This window comes from Gossypium raimondii, chromosome 13 (genome assembly GCF_025698545.1).
Source record: "Gossypium raimondii isolate GPD5lz chromosome 13, ASM2569854v1, whole genome shotgun sequence".
Classification (NCBI taxonomy): domain Eukaryota; kingdom Viridiplantae; phylum Streptophyta; class Magnoliopsida; order Malvales; family Malvaceae; genus Gossypium; species Gossypium raimondii.
Genome location: NC_068577.1, coordinates 20,903,077 through 20,919,572, shown reverse-complemented (window position 1 = coordinate 20,919,572; position 16,496 = coordinate 20,903,077). Strand labels below are relative to the sequence as shown.

The window sequence follows — 16,496 nt, the reverse complement described above, 5'->3', positions numbered from 1 at the left end:
TTGAAATGGTAAGTGCCTAGATGGGAATATGCTTGTGATCATGGAAAGGGTGGTAATGTTTAAATTATGTAAACTTACTTGAAATGGTTTATCATGTTGTTAATTCCAAAAAGAACTATGTTTAAATGTACTAGCTTGTGACTATGGTTGAATGATATGTTATTGTTTTGTGTGATATTCGTAGGAAATGGGTGTGGAAAGGAAATGAAATACTAAGTTCATACTTGAAGAATAAATTGACGAAAAAGGGGATGATGAGTTGATTTGATGTTGTTATTTAAGCTTAAGTGATGTTTTCATTGTAATACTAAGAATTTTATAAATGTGTTAAGGAATGGTATAATCAATAAGCGTTGAGTTAAATGGTGAATACGTATTAGTATTGAACTTAACGATATTGAAGTGTACATGAATTAAATGGAAGTTTCTAGTGATATGATTTGAATTAAAAGAATTATTGTGGTATTGAAATATATATATTGGATTGAGAAATTGATTTGAATTGTGAACATGAAAGATTGTGAATTGAATAAAATGGAAATGAAGCATTGAATTACATGAGTAAGTATCGGGTCTCGTAGGCCCTATTTGTTATGAATATAATATTTTGAGGATATGTTGTAAAGAATTATAAAAACATGTTAAAAATTTGAAGAGTTTAAATTTGAATGGAATTTTGTAACTCGGTTTAATACGTTTACATGTGTAAGTGTTCTAGTAATGCCTCATACCCTATTTCGGAGTTGACTACGGGTAAGGGGTGTTACAGAATGAGACCACAACTTTCTAAAAATTGGATGACGAGTCTTTGTATGAGGCTTGGGAGGGATTTAAGGAGTTACTTCGTAAGTGTCCTCATCATGGGATTCCTCACTGTATCCAGTTGGAGACATCCATCATTGTATCCAATTGGAGACATTCTATAATGGTCTCAATACACATAAAAGATTGATGGTAGATGCTTCCACGAACGGTGCAATTTTGTCTAAGTCTTATAATGAGGCTTATGAGATCATCGAGAGGATGGCAAGAAATAACTATCAATGGCCAAAAAATTGAGCAGCTTCAGGAAGACGCATAGCCGGAGTTCATGAAGTTGACTCTTTCAATTCATTATCAACTCAAGTATCGTTTATTTCCTCTATGTTCAAATAGTTAACCGGTAATAGTACTAATAATTTTGCAGCTCGGCCACCAAGTCCGTTTGAAGTAATTTCCTATGTGTACTATGGAGAAGGTTATTCTTTTAAGAATTGTCCATCCAATCCTGAGTCAGTGTACTATGTAGGGAACCAATATCTAAATAGGAGTGGACAAGGACCCCAGTCCAACTTCTACAATCCTTCATGGCGTAATCATCCGAACTTTTCTTGGAGTAACCAAGGAAATGGACCGAACAATAACTTATTGCAGCAAAGACCCAACCAATCTCAAGGGTTTAATCAGCAAGCTTTAAAACCACCTCAAGCTGAGGCATCAAACAGTTTGGAGAACTTGTTGATAGTGTACATGGCAAAGAATGACGTTTTGATCCAAAGCTAAGCAGTAACAGTGAAAAATTTGGAAAACCAATGAATTAGTTGGCTACGGAGCTTCATACTAGACCGTAAGAAACCTTGCCGAGAAATACTGAGAATCCAAGGGATTTGAGTCAAAAACATATCAAGGTAGTGGCATTGCGAAATGGTAAGACTCTGGAATCTCGATTTATTGATGTCGAAGATAGCATGTTGAAAAGGAGGAAAGTCAACCAGATGTTGAAGTTCCTACACCAAAGGAACCAGAATCTGTAAAGTCTAACAAGGTAAACCCTGACTTAGTGAATTCAGATATTTTAACATGTTCTTTGGATGCAGATTTACCTACTCAGAAATGTTGTCCAGTTCAACCGAAAGTTCCATCACCTCCATATCCGTAAAGATTGCAGCAACACAAGCATAAACAAGAGGTGTAATTCAAGAAGTTTTTGGATATTTTGAAGCAGTTACACATCAATATACTGTCCAAGAAGAAACGACTGAGTGAGTATGAGACTGTTGCCTTGACAAAGGAGTGCAGTGCGTTCCTGCAGAACAAACTGCCACCAAAATTGAAAAACCCAGGAAGCTTTACTATACCCTGTAACATTGGTGAATCTTACTATGGTAAAGCTTTGTGTGACTTAGGAGCGAGTATCAACTTGATGCCTAAGTCTATTTTCAATATGTTAGTGATAGGTGAAGTAAAACCTACAACTATGATGCTTCAGCTAGCGGATCGATCTTTAGCATATCCCGAAGGAAAGATCGAGGATGTTTTGGTAAGAGTCGGTAAATTTATTTTTCCTACTGATTTCATTGTCTTAGATTTTGAAGCAGAAAAGGAAGTGTTGATCATCCTTGGGAGACTTTTCTTAGCCACGGGAAGAACGTTAATTGATGTGCAGAAAGGAGAACTCACCATGCGAGTTCAAAGTGATCAGGTAACCTTTAACATTCTTAAAGTGATAAAATTTTCCAATCCGGCAGGGGAGTGTTAAGTTATGGAAGAGATAGAAACCTTGGTTTCTATGGAAACAAATTTTGAAGAAGATCCATTGGAGAAAGCCTTAGATCTTGACCCTTTCGAGGATGACTAAGGTGAAGAAAACATGGCTTTGATTGAAGCCAATCTGGGAAATTGTATTCAATCCACACGGGTTGAACCGTTGGAGTTGGAAGTAAGAGAATTTGTGCAACCCAAGTTCTCAATCGAAGAACCACCTACACTCGAACTAAAGGAACTTCCTTCCTATTTGAAATATGTTTATTTAAGTGACTATTCTACTTTGCCTATGATTATTTGAGTAGAACTAACTAAAGATCAAGAGGAACAACTGATTTCTATTTTAAAGAAATTTAAGAAAGCAATTGGTTGGACCATAGCTGACATTCGAGGTATAAGCCTTTCTTTTTGCATGCATAAAATCATTTTAGAAGAAGGTGAAAGAGCTCGAATTGATAGGCAAAGGAGGCTCAATCCTATTATGAAGGAAGTTGTGAGGAAGGAAGTGATCAAATGGTTAGATACGGGAATCATCTATCCTATGTTAGATAGTTCGTGGGTAAGTTTGGTACAGTATGTGCCGAAGAAAGATGGAATCACGATTGTTGAAAATGAGCGTAACGAGTTAATTCCAACGACAATTGGTACCGGTTGGAGAATTTGTATTGATTATAGAATGTTGAACAAAGCCACTTGAAAGGACCATTTTCTGGATCAGATGTTAGATCCTAAGGTAGTCATGCGATTCCTACATAAGCATGTGTTTACACGATTTGGCACACCAAGAGCTATTAGTAGTGATGAAGGTTCTCACTTTGTGAACAAATGGCTTAAGTTGTTGCTTGATAAATATGATGTGAAGCACAAGATTGCTACTGCCTATCACCCCTACTCTAATGGACATGTTGAAAGAGTGAACCGTGAAATCAAAGGTATCCTTGAAATGGTAGTATGCCCTAACAGAAAAGATTGGTCTCGAAGGCTCGATGATGCATTATGGGCCTATCGAACAACATTTAAGACTCCGTTAGGAATGACTTCTTATCGGTTAGTCTTTGGAAAAGCATGTCATTTGCCATTAGAGTTGGAGAATAAAGCTCACTCGACTTTAAAGTAGTTAAATTTTGATCTAAAGCAGGCTGGTGAGAGAAGGATGTTACAACTGGATGAGTTGGAAGAGCTGAGATTGTTTTCCTATGAGAATGCCAAAATGTGTAATGAAAGATCAAAGAGATGAAGTTATTTCCTGGGAAGCTGAAATCTCGATGGAAAGGACTCTATACCATCTACTAATTTATCCTTAGAGAGCTATTGAATTATACGACAATTATGGATGTACGTTTAAAGTTAATAGTCAATGTCTCAAATACTACTAGGATGGTGAAGTTGAGCGACTTGAATCCTCGCTCATCTTAGTAGACCCTTAATTTTTCATGAACTCATTGTGTAAATAAATAAATAATTAGAACTTATTTTCTTCATTTATTACATTTAAATAATTCTGCCTAAGGAGAATGGAACCTAAGCGGGACCGCTGTGACCCCTCCAACCTTTCCTGATAATTAATTTAATGTAATTTGTTAAGAAGAAATTTTCTAATTAAAATTTTTAAGTTTCATTTTGTTCAGTTTAGATTTTAAATTTTTTATGTTAATAAAGAGGGTCAAATTTGGCCCAAGTACTAATCAAATTTTTTTAAGATATAGTATAAGTTTGGGGCCTAAGACGGCAAAAAGGAGGGAACAAATTAGGCCTTACAGTCACACTCATTACTTGCCTCCCAAGTAACTTTAATGTAGCTAAATTTTTGCTACATGTTGCCCTAATTTTTCCCTATATAAACCCCTCTTCATTCTACTAATTTTCATATCCCTCAAAGTAATTTGCTTTACCCTAAAAATCCCTAAATCTCTTCTTTGTGCCGTCAACCTCAAATCCCAAAAGAAACCCTAGTTCTTTTCTTTCTTTTTGCTAAAATTCCCTATTACTGTCGCAAAGAGATCACCGCCGCACCATCCTTGCTGTCGCAAGATTTTTTTCGTAGCAAGTTATACCAACTTTGCCGATTTCTTTTTTCTCTCTTGTACAAAAACTCTGCCAAATTTTCAAGAAAGTATCATGTCTCACAAAAGAACTAGATCGTCAAAGGCTACTCCTAAAAACTCGATTGTGGTTGATGAAGAAGTGAAAGAGTGATTTGATTCAATTTTCAAGCATCAACCTATGATGCCGGAAAAAGGTTTAATCTGAAGAGCAATGATGTGATGGTTGTTCCTGTGCCAATTAGAAAGATAATCAATGCTCTCAAATGAGAATGATTCTGTGATGCTCGTTCACTTCCCGATGATGAACTAGTTCGAGAATTCTATGCTAGTTTGACTACACAAGATGCTACTGAAGTCATTGTTCGAAAGAAAAAGGTACCTCTTACTTCTAAGTCCATCAATGATTTGTTTACTTTACTTGATGTTTAAGAAGATGAGTACTACCCTATGATGAGCAATATCAATTGGGATTTTCTTCAACAAGTGCTTGATTTTGTGACAAATTCAGGATCCCAATGGATTATAAGAAAGTATGGGAGCCATTCTTATCGAAGAGAATACTTGAAACCAGTAGCAAAGGTATGCTTTTATTTTGTTCACTAAAGTTTTATGCCTATCTCACATAGCTCCACCATCTCGATGGAATGACTGCTCTTGTTATATACAATCTTGACAGAAAAATTCATTAATGTTGGGAAAATTATGCTCAAGGAGATTCATGATTGTGCTAAAAAGAAGGCAGGAAGTGCTAATTTCGCATCATTAATCACTTCACTTTGCTTAAGGGCCCATTTTAAAACACAAGCAAATCTGAAGGGGCAGTATGTTCAAGGGTGTATTACAAGTCATGATCTTGAAAGGTTAGTAGAAAGAGTGCATAGGTTGAACCAAGGTGAGCAAGAGGAACCAACTGAGGTAGAAACCGAAGAGTCAACAATTAAAACAAAAATTGAAGTTGATTCAATTACAGACACTGAAGAAGAAGAATGTGATAGGGAACCAAATAGTCCTCAACCAGCTGAAGGAGCTGAAAACCCTGAACCTAGGGTTGAGCTTGAAGAAGAACCAGTCAAGCTAAATGTTGAACTTGAATATACAACTCCCATGCCGACTTCTGCAAGTACTTCAAGGAAATCAGAGTAGTCAATTTTGATGGATATGTACAAGTTCATGCAAAAATTAGAGATGATATAATTCGAAATATTTTTTAGAATATCTCTAATAATTTTGTTCCTGAGTTCCTAGATGCTATCTTTGAGACATGGATGGAAAAGACTAACGATGCAAGCGAAGATGGAGCTAAAGAAGAAAGGAGAATAAGTCAAAAAGATAAAAGGGGGGATTCTTGTCTTGTTATTTATTTAATTATTTTTTGGTCTTTAGGAATTTATTTATTTAGTAATTAGGATTTAATTTTTGCAAAATAAAACATAGCAAGCATAAATAAATACTTCTTTAGAAAGAAAAAGATTAAGTGATGTGGCAATGGGAATGAACATGTCTAGGATTGGGTTATTAGGAAAGACTTGGTATTTAAGTAGTCTTAATGACTCACCTCTCTTTCCTTACAACCCTACCTGGTGTTCAGTTTTCATTCATTACTTTTATTCTCGCAATGAGGACATTGCTTCTTTTTAAAGGGGGTAAGGCAAATTGCTCAAGTTTTTAAAATATTCAAGTATGTTTCAAATCATTCTTTCATAAGTATGTCTTAATAAATGAATGTTTAGACAAATTCATTTTAATAAGATAGTTTGTATGCAAGCATGAATGATGATTTTATCTGAGTGATTATATGTTATCATGAAAAATGGAATGTTTTTATGATCTTAGTCTTAGGTAATGTTTTCCATGAAAACTTAGTTTCTCTTGAGATTAGACGTGCATGAAGGTTTATATCTTTAAAATTGACTTAGTAACTTTTTTGAGGTGAAATCCTAGGGGACATAAAAATCTAAAATGATATAGGCACCATTTTTCTTTGGATCGTTTGAGCCTTTTCAAGCCCACCTTATGATATTAGACCCTTGAAACAATAATTTTGAGCTTAAAGGCATGCTCATTGTAATAGACCTACATTATAAGCCAGTACCATCTTTTTAATTATCCTAATTTTGTGCACCTATCTTAACTAAAGTTGTCTTGGGAATCAACATTTGAGGAAATTTTCATAAAGATGTATGTGCTCATGCTTAAAAAAAAAACAACAACAACAAAAAGACAAAGAAAGAGTGAAGAAAATTTTGCTCAGTCTCCAAAAAGAAAATGTATGAGTATGAGTTCAAAATAAGTTTAGGAGAGTTCCACAGGTTCACTTGAAGAAAAAGGTTGAATTTCGAGAAATCTAGGACAAGTTAAAGGTTAAGATTTTGAAACCGAAATGTCCCATCTCTTAAAATCCCCACCTTTAACTGAGCCCCATTACAACCTTATAAAAGACCTATTGATTTGATGATTATGCCACCTACATTAGTGAAGAGGAAGTATTAAGTTCAACATATGAAGATCATAAATAAGCCTTATGATTGTTTTGCTTGATTGATAAGAAATTGTGTTGAATGAAAATATTATCTATGGCTATGACATACATGCAAACTATGATTCATGTTGGCATATCTTGAAACTTAGAATAAAATTTTCAAAATGTTTGTATATGAGTTACTTGTTAATAAAGAAGGTCTATGAGCATGATTTATTGATGCATGATTATGAGACAAAGATTGATGTTACTTACACTCTTAGTAAAAATTGCCTTAGCAAGACATTGTGCTGTGCATGAACATTACTTGGGACGAGCAATGATTTAAGTTTGGGGGTGTGTAAATTGCAAAATATATAATATTTTTCCTATATAATTCATTTCCTTTTTACTTAAATTTGCTGCTAAAACTAAGTAATTGTTTAATAAATTAATGAAATATGCAAAAATATGAAATTAGGACATAGAAATTATTAAAATGTGATTTTATACTTTATTATATAGTTTTCATGCATAAAATGGCTTATTTTATATTAATTTGAGCATATTATATTTTTAAGCTATAAAGTGGGTCATGCATGATTAAATTAAACAATAAAATATAAAGATATATTTAATAATTCAATTTTAATATTTCATTAATAAATTGGGTTTTAATTAATTAAGTAAATTGATTAATTAAGGTGGTTAAATTATATTATTTGGTTCTATAAACTATCTACTATTTTTGGATAGGTCTGAGAGTTTTCTTCTAATTACAAAACCGTCAAAATTGGGGACCAAGTCAACCCAATTTCCGACTGCATATGGATGTCATAAACCATTTTTTTGGTTTAATTATACAAAGTCCTTGAAGAATTAAAGAAATCAGAGATTTTCCCGAAGATTTACTGATGATCGAGTCTTAGTCCTGAGTTGGTGTGGCATTCAAATTGACCAAAAATTAAGGAAAAATCAGCCACCTTTCCTCAATTCATGGCCAGCCGCTCTTGGAGGAAGTTTCAAAGGATGGATAATCCTATTTTTAGCAAACTAGCTCTCTTGCCTCACCTATAAATAAGAGCTCATTTCTCACTTTTTCAATCATCGCTCATTCCATCATCTCTCACTCATTCATCATTATCTCAACTCTTTTAGCTATATTTCCCCTTCACTATCCTTGCATAAGGATTTTAGCAATTAAGCCTCTTAAAGAACCCTTGGTCAGCCACCTTGGAGAGCCATCAAGAAAGGAACGCAAAGAAGCGAAGGAGCCTCATCAGTCAGAGTCTTGGGTGACAGCAAATTTGAATTGGGTTTAATCTTTCTTTTCTTTAATTTAATATAAAGATGTTTGCTATGTGTTCTTTGTTCTTGTTTACAACAATAATAGCTTAATTTTATTTAAGCTAGGATGATTATTTTGATTAAATAATATTTATTTGATTCATGCTTATAATGTTGTGCCTCAATCGATCATGTTTTCAATTAAAATCAAGTCTGTATTTCATTCATACGTGATTGAAATGTACCTGAATTACCTGAGCGATCCTAACCAGACGACAGCTAATGGACGCATAATTGAAATGTACATGCTCAATTTAGATCCTAACCCGATTAAATTGTAGGTTGTATAACAAGTCTAACCAAGCTCTGTTATCTGCAGAGTTTTTAGATTTGTGTGATTAAATTGTTTCAAACCTAACACATCCCAGTTACCTCACACGAATGCTAAGAAACCCTTAGTAAATAAGGATCAATAAAATGGGTATTTACTAAGTAAAGGATTTTGAAATGACCTAATGTGGTTTCCAAACTCGTGAAAGATCGAGTTGCCATGGAATGTTTTTCCGAATGTTATTAAGCATGTTGATAATAAATTAAGTTTAATTAAAGTAATTATCCTAGTTTATTTATGTTATAATTGTTGCAAATTGTGTTTCATTTTACTAAAATCTATTTAATTCATATAGTTTGCATACTTGGGATAATTTGCATTAGGGATCATTGCATTTAGTTTAATATATTTTAATCACCACTTCTCAACTATATTATGTTGTTTTTATTTACCAAATTGTTAATATAATTTTACAAATTAAGTGACTTAGCACAAATACAATCCCTGTGGAGACGATAACTAGATACTTACTTATTACTTGATAACGACTGTGTACACTTGCACAAACCTGAGCGTTACACTCACCCATTGAAGGCTCAAGCTACCATGGTCTCAATCTTCAAGGTTGGATGATGATCCAGAAAAAATATAAAAAAACTCTCTTTTTCTTCTCACATCCTCCTTTTATGTCCTCCTCCAACAGTACAGGTGTCCTTCCCTCAAAATTATTATGTTCTTGTCCATACAGGTTGGTTATATTAGATTGGATAACTCACGTAATTTTGGTTCTTATCCGGACAACTGTTAGGTGTGGCGACAATTTTGGACACAATCTGGAATTAACTCTTGCTACGACATTGCGGGCAACTGTCAGGTGCGAAAATAATTCTAGACGCAATATGAAATTAACTCATGTAGCGACATTAATGAATAAGATAGCAAAATTAAGGATAAAATAGGCTAGGATTCACTAAGTTATAAAATGAAATTCACTAAATTGAAAATGCTAAAATATATGCTAAGGATAACTAAATGGGAAAATTTTAACCAATAAGTAAGGGGGAAAACCTATGTTCTTTCTAGTGCTATCACGCCCCCAAACTTGAGTCTTTACTTGTTCTAAAGTAAAACAGAAACTAGCAAGACTACAAAAATTTTACTAAGGCAAATGATCATTCTAGCAACTTGAACCTTCTAAATTCCCAATGGTTGAATCACATTCAAATGAAAGAAGCATCAACAATTCATAAGCATGAATGAATAAGGTTACAACTTCATCAATGCTAGCATCATGCTTTAAACCCTAATTTCTATCTACCATTACAACATTTATTGTAAAATACTAAGTATATATATACATATTTTTTTTCAGAATAAGGGATATCGTTGCATTACTGTACCCTTGTTCCTAAGAAGTAAAGATGAGGTGCAACAAACCCCAGGGAGTACATAATTGCACCGACACAGACTCATGCAGTGACAACCTTTGGCCATATTAATTTTTCTAACGCTTGTATTGGAGTGTTCCCTTTTTAACATTCCATAGTACACCCACTTTGGAGTGTCTCTACTTAATAACTATATATACATATATAAGCAGCTGTAATAAGTAGATTCATTCAAGATTTAAGGAATGATGACAGTTATCCATTACTAATGCAACCTAATCCATTCATCATTGAATTAAAGCTATAACCTTATGTCAAATTTATCCAACACATTCATTGATAATTTTCATGATTCAAGAATTAAGCATCGAATGTAATAAAATTTTTCGAACAATTTTCATTAACTATAATTAAACCTTGCATGCTTCAGTTTTTTTTTTTAAATGTGGGTACATTTCCAAGCCCTGTGTGCATTCACCCAATCTTAAAGTTTGCATTGTCCCCAGTGCACTAACATGAAAATGTAATGACAATAAAAATGCAATGACAATATATACTTATCAAAATAAAACCTACAGCTACATGCAATGCATGAATACTATAATTAAAGCTTAAAATAAACTAACTCAGTTATCCACAGCCATTGATGTGGCTGCATGATGTTTCTTTCTCCTCCTTTTATTTTTTATCTCGGAGCGCTTCATTTTCTTTTCTTTGGGCTTTGCGCCATCTTTTGCTCCTCAGTGCCCGACTCTGCCCCGGCATCATTGGCTACTGTTTGTGTAGGAGAGGCCACTTGGAGTGGTCCAATGTAGACCACTATTGCCAATAAATTACATTGCTCCTTGGAAACACAAAAATTTACACTTTTTTACATACCATTTTTAACTTAAAATTATACAGTTTCGATAAAATTCTTGTCGAAAAATAATTAACTTTTACAAAATCATTAAAGTGCACTTAAAAGATGAACATGTTTAATTTTATTTAATTTTATAATTAATTTTTATGAATTTTGGTTATTTTCGATAGATTTGCACAAACGGCGAAAAATGGCTCGGCAGACACTGTTAGAAGCGCAAAATCGAGAAGCAATTTGAAGAATCAAGGCGAACTAAATTTCAGCCTAAAACGGTCCAAAATTATATGTATTAATTCATAATATAATTATTTTTAATTTATATCCAAGTTAATTTAGGTTAATAAATTATTATTAATTAATTATGAAAAAGTGGTCCAGTTGAACCGAACCGAGTGAACCAGACCGACCAAGAAATGGACGGCCCAAAAACCGTCCCAAGAGCTGACCCAAATCAGCTTATTAGCTGTTAATTAAGCTTGCAAAGAGGCCCTTGAAGACTTGTTCAAGTTGCATTCAAACCCTTCCACAATTGGTGGCTTTATAGATTTGCCCCAAGCTTAAATTAGCAAAGTTGAAAATATCAACATTGCCACATGTGAGGCCGGCCAAGGGAGGGCTCTTTGGCTGATAATTGTAGCTAATTTTAGCAGCCATCCTTAGCTATAAAAACCCCCTTTGGCTGTTCATTTGAAGAACACACCTCAAGCATTCACATCTTTCTTCTCTTCTCTCCACTTTCTCTCTTCTTTTCCATTCCAAAATTCCTCGCTCCCTTGCCGATTTATCCTCCTAGGAAAGGGGCATTCATCAGATATTTGGAGTAGCAATTAAGTGTTCATAGCAGCCTTGGTCGACGAGGACAACAAAGAAGGAAGAATGGAGCAACTAGTCAAGCCACGAAAAAACACCGGATTTGATTCTTCTTCCCTATCTCTTTAATTTTGTTTTTGCTATGCTGAACATATCTATGAATATTTATGTTGTTGGAATGGTTAATTTAATCAATTTAGCTTAAATTTAACTCGTGTTAGATTGATTGCATTTCGTTTGTTAAAATTATTGAAATTGTGTTTATGTTGTTATAGGCCTCGGTAAGATGCTTGATTAAGTAAAATCATGACTAAGTTATTCTTGCATTACAATTGTTAGGTAACTAATGAATTAATTATTGAAACGGATTGAAATTGTATTTAATGGACATAGTATTTAATCAGTGCATGTTTAACCATCTAAGGTAGCTGAGGGTTAGATTAGCAACGGTATCTGATGATACATTTGCTTTGCATAACTTGGAAGATTATTGTGATTAAACTGTTTCAAGGTAAGGATACTTTGTTACCTCACATAGTCTTTTATGTGCTTATTAAATCAAGTTAATTGTTTGAATTGACATAGGGATATGTACAAGAGATTATTTCGATTTAATAAGTATGTATGTGCAATAACATATTTGCCTATTAAGATTTGTTTAATTGGTTGAATTGACATAGGGATATAGTCAAGAGATAAATGGATTTTGGCAGGTGAGTATGTTCATAAGTTAGCAAATTACCGAGTTGCCGTGAACTTATTCGTAACAATATAAACATGAGTTTAATAATTCTACGTTAAGAAAAGTAATTAATCTAACACAATTATGTCATCTTGATTAAAATCGTATTTTAAAATTGTGCATTTGAGATTTATTTATTTAGTTTACTTAGTTTAAAATCTTACTTTTTAATCACCCTCTTCAAACAAAATTTTTTCTTCACTAAAATGTTTTAAATAGCATTCATAAATAATTCTTTTCACAGTCCCTGTGGGTACGATAACTTGACATTTACTTGTCACTTTATTACTTGTTGCGATTGTGTACACTTGCACATTTAAATCGCGTTCAAGTTTTTGCATTGTTGCGGGGTATCTTTTAAAAAGTCATTATTTGTGGAGTTGTTAGTTTTGGGTTTTGGTTTATTTTTCTGTTCAAATTTTAACTTAGTTAATTTTTCTGTGATTATTTCAGGTGTTTATGAGTATTGACTGAATCATCGAATTACTCCTTGTAGACCCTGGGATTGAATGAACTTTTCAACAACGAAGAAGACAAGCACGTCAGGGAAGGACTAAAGAGATGAACTTCGAAAATCTGAATCAAGGAAACAGAGCAAACCTTGCTCAAAATCCTATCCTTATTGCTGATGATAGGGATAGAGCTTTGAGACAATATGTCGTGCCAGTATTTCGTGATCTTAATTCGGGTATTAAAAGACCTGAAATTGAGGCACAATAGTTCGAGTTGAAGCCAATCATGTTACACATGCTTCAAACAGTGGGCCAATTCAGAGGAATGCCTACCTAAGATCCTCACTTACACTTAAGACTGTTTATGGAGGTGAACGATTCTTTCAAGTTAGCCGGAGTACCCGAAGATGCATTACGATTGAAGCTGTTCTCATATTCACTAAGGGACAGAGCTCGAGCTTGGTTGAGCTCATTACTACCAAACTCAATTTCAACATGGCAAGAGTTAGCAGAAAAATTCCTTGTGAATTATTTCCTGCCTAGCAAGAATGCTAAGTTGAGGAACGAGATCACTACTTTCCATCAAATGGATGATGAGTCATTGTATAAGGCATGGGAAAGGTACAAAGAATTATTATGGAAGTGCCCTCATCACAGAATCCCACATTGCATACAACTTGAGACATTTTATAATGGTCTCAATGCTCACACGAGAATAGTAGTGGACACTTCTGCTAATGGCGCTCTCCTTTCTAAGTCTTATAATGAGGCTTATGAAATCATTCAGAGGATTGCCAACAACAATTCTCAATGACCAACCAATCAAGCAATGTTAGGAGGACAAGTCGCTGGAATACATGAAGTAGATGCTCTTACTTCACTCGCATCTCAAGTATCATCAATATCCTCAATGTTAAAAAATCTTACTACTAATGGGTGTAATAGTTTTGAAGCACAACCACTGAATCAATTTGAAAATTTAGCCTGTGTTTATTGTGGGGAATGACATTTGTTCGAAGATTGTCTATCAAACCCAGAATCTGTATATTACATGGGTAACCAGAACAAAAATTGAGGAAGGCAAGGGTTGCAATACAATTTCTATCACCCATCATGGCGAAACCACCCGAATGTTTCCTGGAGTAACCAAGGGGTAGGAACCAGTAACAATTATGTCCAACCTAGATCAACCCAGCCACCTAGTTTTTCCCAACAAGCTCAAAAACCAGCCCAAGCTGAACCATCCAATAGCCTACAGAATCTATTGAATGCATACATGGCGAAAAATGATGCCTCTCTAAGGAATTTGGAGAATCAAGTGGGCCAGCTTGCAACTGAACTCATAACCTGACCACAAGGTGCTTTACCTAGTGATACGAAAAATTCGAGGAATCTAGGGAAGGAGCATTGTAAAGCTTTAACATTAATGAGCGAAAAAACTTTATAGCCCAATTCCGTCGAAGTTAAGGAGGAGCTAGCTAACGCTTAAGACTCAGAGGAAGTTCAACCGAGTGTTGAAATTCTAGTTTCACTGGAAATTTTATCTACAAAATTCGACAAGGTAACTTCTGAACCAGCTAATTCTGATAAACTAATAACTCCATTAGATGCAGAATTGCCACAAAAAAGGAATCAACCAGTTCCAATAAATAAACCTCCACTACCCTACCCTAAAAGACTTTAGAAGCAGAAGTAAGAAATTCAATTCAAGAAGTTCCTAGACGTACTCAAGCAACTTCATATCAACATCCCGTTGGTTGAAGCACTTGAACAAATGCCGAACTTTATCAAATTCATGAAGGCTATCCTGTCTAAAAAATGAAGGTTTGGAGAATTTGAAACTGTAGCCCTAACGAAGGAATGTAGTGCATATCTTCAACATAAACTATCCCCAAAATTGAAGGATCCTGGATGTTTTACCATACCTTGCAATATTGGAGGAACAATTTGTGGTAAGGCACTATGTGACTTGGGTGCGACTATCAACTTGATGCCCATGTCAATATTTAGAAAGTTGGGGATAGGTGAAGTTATACCTACTTCAATTACACTTCAATTAGCAAATCGATCCTTAACACATCCAAAAGGAAAAATCGAGGATGTATTGGTATGTGTAGACAAATTTATCTTCCCTACTGACTCTGTGATTCTAGAATTTGAAGTAGACAAAGAGGTGCCAATCATCCTAGGAAGACCATTCTTAGCAACCGGAAGGACCCTTATTGATGTGTAGAAGGGCGAGCTTACTATGGGTGTTCAGGATGATCAGGTAACATTTAATGTTTTTAAGTCCATGCGATTTCTTGACACAATTTATGATTGTTCTGCAGTGTCTGATTTAAAGGATTTAATCGTAGAGAAAGAACTCAATTATGTTGAGGACCCATTGGAATAAATTTTGACAGCATATCCTCCAAATGATGAAGAGGAAGATGAATACTTAGCTTTGTTAGAAGCTAATCAAAGGGGATTTAATCCGCAATCTCGCTTTGAATCTTTGAAGTTAGAGAAAAGGGATTATGCCCAACCAAAAGTGTCAATCGAGGAGCCACCTAAATTAGAACTGAAGGTACTTCCCTCATATTTGAAATATGTTTATTTAGGTAACTCTTCTAATCTGTCTATGATTGTTTCAATAGAATTAACTATTGAGCAAGAAGAGAAACTCATCCTGGTGTTGAAACAATTATAGAAGTCTAATGGATGGACCATAGCCGATATTCGCAAAATTAGTCCATCTGTATGCATGCACAAGATTATCTTAAAAGATGGAAAAAAAGGGACGATTGATGGACAACGAAGACTGAACCCCATCATGGACGTAGTCAAGAAAGAAATCATCAAGTGGTTAGATGCGAGTCTAATTTACCCCATCTCAGATAGTTCATGGGTAAGTCTGGTCCAGTGCGTGTCAAAGAAAGAAGGTACCACGGTCATTGAAAACAAGATTAACGAGTTGATACCAACTAGAACGGTTACGGGATGGAGAATTTGCATCGATTATCAAAAGCTGAATAAGGCAACTAGGAAAGATCACTTTCCTTTGCCGTTTTTGGACCAGATGCTGGATAGACTCGCAGGGCGAGACTATTACTAATTTCTTAATGGATACTCGGGGCATAATCAGATTACAGTAGCACCGAAAGATCATCACAAGACAACATTCACCTATCCGTATGGTACATTTGCATTTAGGCGCATGTCATTTTGTTTATGTAATGCACCTGCTACATATTAAAGATATATGATGTTTATTTTTACTAACATGGTTGAAAAATATTTGGAAGTTTTTATGGATGATTTTTCAGTATTCGGAGATACATATGATGATTGCCTAGCCAATCTAGCCAAGGTACTAAGGCGATGCGAAGAAACAAACCTTGTATTTAATTGGGAAAAGTGTCATTTCATGGTACGAGAAGGTATTGTTCTAGGGCATCGGATAACAAGACGTGGAATCGAGGTAGATAAAGCAAAGGTAGATGTTATTGAGAAACTCCCACCTCCAATATCTGTAAAATGTGTTAGGAGCTTTTTGGGCCACACCGGTTTCTGTCAAAGATTCATCAAGGACTTCTCCAAAGTTGCTAAACCCTTA

The 16,496-nt window shown here is 34.7% G+C and overlaps 2 non-coding genes across 2 annotated transcripts; both read right to left on the bottom strand.

Annotated features, from left to right (window-relative positions):
• Positions 1-759: 759 nt before the first annotated feature.
• Positions 760-867, bottom strand: LOC128036424 (small nucleolar RNA R71). Its single transcript, XR_008193221.1, has one exon. It is a non-coding gene; the product is annotated as a small nucleolar RNA R71 (small nucleolar RNA).
• Positions 868-13,451: 12,584 nt separating this feature from the next.
• Positions 13,452-13,558, bottom strand: LOC128036382 (small nucleolar RNA R71). Its single transcript, XR_008193179.1, has one exon. It is a non-coding gene; the product is annotated as a small nucleolar RNA R71 (small nucleolar RNA).
• Between the last annotated feature and the right edge of the window lie 2,938 nt (positions 13,559-16,496).